Raw genomic sequence first — 5,658 nt, forward strand, 5'->3', positions numbered from 1 at the left:
AAGTGTGTTCTCCTTCATGGAGAGCACGTGTTGCGGTGGGGTCTAGCAAGACACCCCCTCTAGGTTTCTGGGTGGAACCGTTTGGGTGGCCATGACTGTGATTGGGCCAAGTTGGTTTGTTGGGGAGATTTTGAGGGTTGGCGCATTTAGAGGGTTGGCGCAAAGGTTATATATTCTTGGCACACGGGTTTTTTCAGTCTCTTTTGCTGCGTGCATCGGATCGCCTGCCCACCCACCCTCGCTAATTTAGGGCATAGCTGTCAAGTGTCCCTTATTTGAAGGGACAGTCCCTTATTCCAGCGCCATGTCCCGCTGCTGTCCCTTATTGATGGATGTCCCTTAAATGTCCCTTAAATGATGTCCCTTAAATGATGTCCCTTAAATTTCAAAGGAAGCAGCTCCTCTCCCTCCCTGCCTGCTAGCCAGGGAGGAGGGAGGCTCCAACTGTGTTGCTTGGCTGTGTTGCTCACCCAATAAGAAGTCTAAGAACAACTGGGGGGTGGAGCTTACATGCCTTGTGTGTGGCTAGTTAATGCAAGCTGAGGGGTTTTTTGAATGCTGGACGCCATTTTGTTGCACGTGCTGCTGCAAACTTTGCAGTGCAAAGCCAGGCCGGGGAGCCATCTTAAGTTGAGGCTGCATAGGCCTTGTGGTGCATGTGATTCAGATTCTATTCAGTTGAACCTCTGGTTACAAAGTCGGTTGGACAGTGTTCTCGAAGCTACCAGCATGAGTTTGACCAGACTGCAGGAGGACAGGAAGACTGGAGTGCCTGGAACAGGTGAGGCTGCAGGTCCCTTATTTTGGCTGCTGGTCCCTTATTTTCAAGGCTGCTGCTCCCTTATTTTCAAATCTGTAAGTTGACAGCTATGATTTAGGGCTGTTGCGTTTGACCTTGCTATGCCTGTCATGGGGTCATCTGCTTTTGGGGCAGGGGCCTGGTAGGATTTTTGTCCATTTGGCGGATTGGCTGGTGCCATTTGGTTTTTGCCTACTGCGTAGCAAATCATCACAACTTGTAAGGTTGCGGTTAGGCATTGGTTAAAATTTGGTTGGTGGAGGGGTAAGGGTTGGCTGTGCCTGCCCCTCCAATGCTGCTGCTGCAAGGGAATTCCATTAAAGGAATCCAGGGTCTCGCCATGCTTTTGTCCGTATCCCCGGCAAGGGGCTAGGGCCTTGCAAGCCCCTGGGAGCATGCGGGGAAGGGTGACAGTATGGTGTCCAGTCCCATTCTCTCCCCAATATTGTTTTCCCTTACTGACTTTCACTGGAATCCGGAAGTCAGTTCTGTCCCAGGGCAGGGACAGATAGTCTTAACCAATGCCTAAGCAACCACTCACATTATGTATTTTAATAAAGTTGTGACCAAAATTATGCCAAAAACCTTAAACAAAAATTCTTTGTGAATTGTGATTCATTTAGGGGGGTGGCTTGGGGACCTCTACACGCAAAAACAGCATTCTTCTCTTGTGATTCCCAGCAAATGGTATTCAGAGGCACACTGCCTCCATCATGGCCAGTAGTCGCTGATTGCCATATCCCCCACAATTAGTCTTATAGCTGCATATGTCAAGGCTACCTTCATTCATTTGATTAGCTTACAATGATTAAGATAAATGTAGAACCGTGCATGCGAATATCTGAATAAAAATCTTTAAATTCCAAGACTTAAGAGAGAGAAATCCCCATGCGTCTTGATTCCCAAAGTCAAAGGGTCTTGGGTTCCATCCAGTAGACTTTTGACACATGTTAGATAGCACAATTATAGCAAAACAGATTCCCCCACCGTTAGATTTGATAGCGGTCTCTAAAATCAAGATGATGGCTTGGAAGATGATGCTCACTGACTAGGAGATTTGTTACCTGTCTCTTAATTAATCCTTGTGTCCAATTTTACGTGGGGAGGAGAGTTTGGGAAGAACTTTAACTGGGCAAGTGAGTTCTACTGTAATGCGATAACAGCAATGGCTTATCTCAGAGAAGACGACTTTCTGGCAACTGCACCCACAAGTTTCTAAACAGGTAAAAATGATTCCTTTTAAAATATGCAAGCTTTCAAGTTTCTGCTAAACTAACAGTAATGATTTTATACTTCACAATTAGTGCCCCAATTAGTTGCTAATTAGGAGGAGGACTAATAGGCAGACATACTTTCAAAAGCCAATTAAAAAACAACAACAAAGCTCATTGCGGAAGCAGTTCCAATGACAGTAAAGGCTCTTTAGTCAAGGTTGCCTCAGCCAAGCAAGGATGCTGCAATCACTGAAGTAGATCACAAAAGAAAGATAAACACAGGCATTCCTCGCTGAATTTTCTTCTCCGTTCATCCATCCCCGGATCAATGGATACAACTGTAATGGGGTCTTAGTTGTGTTGGATGTGTTGGCCCAGAATATGGTCTCAAGGTACATGAGACCACTGTCTTGCTGAAGCTAGGCGGTTCCGGTTAGTGCACAGATGTATAGATGTCCTTCCTGGGAACCACATGTATGTTGCCTTGGGTTCGATGATGGAAGAAAGATCAGATATAAATGGCAGAAAATAAATACCGTATTTTTCGCCCTATAGGGTGCACTGGCCCATAGGGCGCACCTTGTTTTTTTGGGGGTAAATAAATAAATAAATAAATATCCCCCCCCCCAGCCGCGGGGCTGGGGCAGGGGAAGCCCGAGCTTCCCTCGACCCCAGCCCCCAGAACAGGCTGCTATCTGCAAGCCAAGCGGACATCTGCGCAAAGTATGGGGCGCGCTCCGGGGCGTGCTTCGGGCTGCAGGCTGCTGCCCGCAAGCCTGCGAGCCCGCAGGAACTCCCGCCGGGCTCACAAGGCTTGCGGATAGCTTCCTGAAGCCTGGAGAGCGAGAGGGGTTCGGTGCACACCGACGCCTCTCGCTCTCCAGGCTTCAGCGAAAGCCTGCATTCGCCCCATAGGACGCACACACATTTCCCCTTCATTTCTGGAGGGGGAAAAGTGCGTCCTATAGGGCGAAAAATACGGTAAGTAAATAAATGGTGGTAATTGGCTCCTTGCAGTAGGGAAAGAAACAACGTAATCTGTGACAGTTTTATCTGCAAAGCTCTTCTCTGAATTGGAGGTTTTTACGGAGGGCAAATGTCTCCAGAAGCAATGTGTCCACGTAGTTTTTGTCAATTACTCTTTTAGCATTTCAACCAATAAAAAAGTAGATACTTACAAGGTTCCCCCCCCCCCACTTGTGAAGGAATAGTCCATCAGCGATCATTATAGCAGGATCATTGACTTAGAAAGACCGTAAGAAATTAATCTGAAGTAGATCCCATGAAACAATTTAGATTCTCAGTGTTTCTGTTAGTTCTTTAATCCTTTGTTTATGAGTTAGCATTGCTGAAGATCACAGGGTATATCATTGCTCATTTTTAATTTCCTATATTTTTGTTATCTAGTGCTGAGAGACCATTATTTTAATCTCCGGAAGGCCCTCTGCCTCTATTCCAAAAATTCTAGTTCCTTTTTTTTTTTTAAGCACAGTCTTTCAAAAGGATTAAAGCATGTCATTCCTACGAAGGTAAAAATAGTAATGTTTATTCTATTCAGCTGGCACCACAGGATTAGCAAACAATTTATTGCTGTTATTATACTTAACATCTCTAAAATAATAAAGTAATAAATATGAAAAACATGTCATGGATACCCACAAAGAGCTTTTCGTCTGTACATGTGGAAAACAGAGGGGATTGCATTTCAGAGCCATTATTTTGGCTCTGGATTATTGTGATGGTGTACAATAAAGGATAACACAAATCTGCATAATAGAATTTGATGGAACACTGACTTTTCAAAGGAAACCTTTTAGCACATTGCTTTTCAACCAGCCTTCAAGGAGAAGGGGGGGAAGGCCATTCTTCCCTGTGGTGTGATACAAACCTAGCCCTGTATTTCTAGAAAGAATTATTTTGTTGGATTTTAGGTTTTGAGCACATTTTGATTGGGTTGCGGTTTTTCTTCTTAGCAAACTGTATCTGATGGAAAGAATGGAAAGGGAAATAAAAAGTTAAGACTGAAGATTATTTTTTTTAAAAAAAGTTTCTATCATGACAAATAACATAGTAGAACGGCACTCTAATTTATGTGGACATCCCATTTTTACTGGCCCTTCCACTGTACTTTTTGCAGCAGCCTGAAACAAACTGGTAAAGCTTTTCCTGACACAGATGAAAGAAGTGGGAAAAGTTTGTCCTAGTTTATATTTGTGTAGGATACTGTTGAAGGCATAAGAGCAGTGCCATCAAATGAATGAATGAATGAATGACAAGTTTTGCCTGTCTAGAGGCTGCAATCCTATATCTGTTATGTACTGAAGTTCTCACCCTAGGCCAGCAGGGGGAATACTGTAGATAGTTTTCACTCAGGTCCACATATGCAAATAATGAATTGAAAGTGACGTTCAGTGATTGGATAGTTACAGAAAGTTGTTACTGTTGCCTTGTAGTTGAGCTCTATATAAGCAGGTTGGCTGAATCCTTCAGCTCAGTTCTGTTCTGCCCTGTGAATAAACAAGAGCTGTTTGAAGAATTGCTGTGTTGTCTGATATGTTCACCCACAACTTAACAATATCCACTTACCTGGGAGTAAGAATGCACAGGGTTGGACTAACAGTGTCCTTTTCTCAGGTGATCTGTCCCTGGGAATTAAAGCATCCAATGAAGGAGACTTTTATGGGATTCAGCAAGTCATAGCAACAAGCAGGATGAGTAAAGAAGGCCTTGGTAGGTTCAGTAGTTAAGGCCGTAACAAGACATTTCTCCACCTCCCTTGGTTTTGGTGACAGATGGGTGAAAGAATACCTCTTTAAAATATACCAATTTTAAATATACCAAATATATATCAATAATGGGCTGGTTAAACCAAGTATGGGACATGGCATCGGTGGTTAAACCAGTGATAATATGGATGCATGAGCGAAGAGAGAGAATATGTTTATAGGAAATTGCCTTATTTTTGATACAATAAAAGTTCATGGCAGCCGTATGCTACCATTCAACCACTTTAAAAAATAAATAAATTGTTATTTGATTTTCAAAAATATAAACATACACCAAAAACCAATTCAGATACCAAATATCGAGATTACTCTGAATCTCCTGGCTTCCATCCATCCCTTCCATGGGTCCTATTGATAATATTTTCAACTGCACATCAATACTTCTCTAATTTTTTGTCTTTCTAAATTATCCATATATTCCATTACATTACAAGTGTGGTTAAACTCCTGCCAATGTTTTACCTTGCTTACAATGATCTCGTATATAAATTATAAACTTTCCCCATTCTTTTTAAAAAGTTCTTGTCTTCTTGCTTTCTGAGCTTCCCAGTTAATTTTGCCATTTCGGCATAGTCCATCAACTTGGTTTGCCATTCTTCTCTGGTCGGGTTTGTCTCTTCCTTCCATCTCTGGGCTAAAAGTATCTGTGCGGCTGTTGTTGCATACATGAACGGTCTTTTCTGGTCCTTTGGAATCTCAGTACCTATAATCCCTAATAAGAAAGCTTCTGGTTTTTTAAACAAAAGTTATTTTAAATATTTTTTTTCATTTCATTATATATCATTCCCCAGAAATTGTTAATTACATGTCCACGACATATGGTGAAAGGTACCTTCTTTTTCTTTACATTTCCAGCAAG

The 5,658-nt window shown here is 42.5% G+C and overlaps 1 long non-coding RNA gene across 1 annotated transcript; it reads right to left on the bottom strand.

The window, feature by feature from the left end:
• Nucleotides 1-2,887: 2,887 nt before the first annotated feature.
• On the bottom strand, nucleotides 2,888-4,945 carry LOC308486773. The gene is made up of 3 exons (XR_013991293.1): nucleotides 4,600-4,945; nucleotides 4,441-4,520; nucleotides 2,888-3,996 (listed from the first exon to the last, which is right to left on the bottom strand). It is a non-coding gene; the product is annotated as an uncharacterized lncRNA (long non-coding RNA).
• Between the last annotated feature and the right edge of the window lie 713 nt (nucleotides 4,946-5,658).

Source organism: Podarcis pityusensis, assembly GCF_964106645.2.
Source record: "Podarcis pityusensis genome assembly, chromosome: 10".
NCBI lineage: Eukaryota > Metazoa > Chordata > Lepidosauria > Squamata > Lacertidae > Podarcis > Podarcis pityusensis.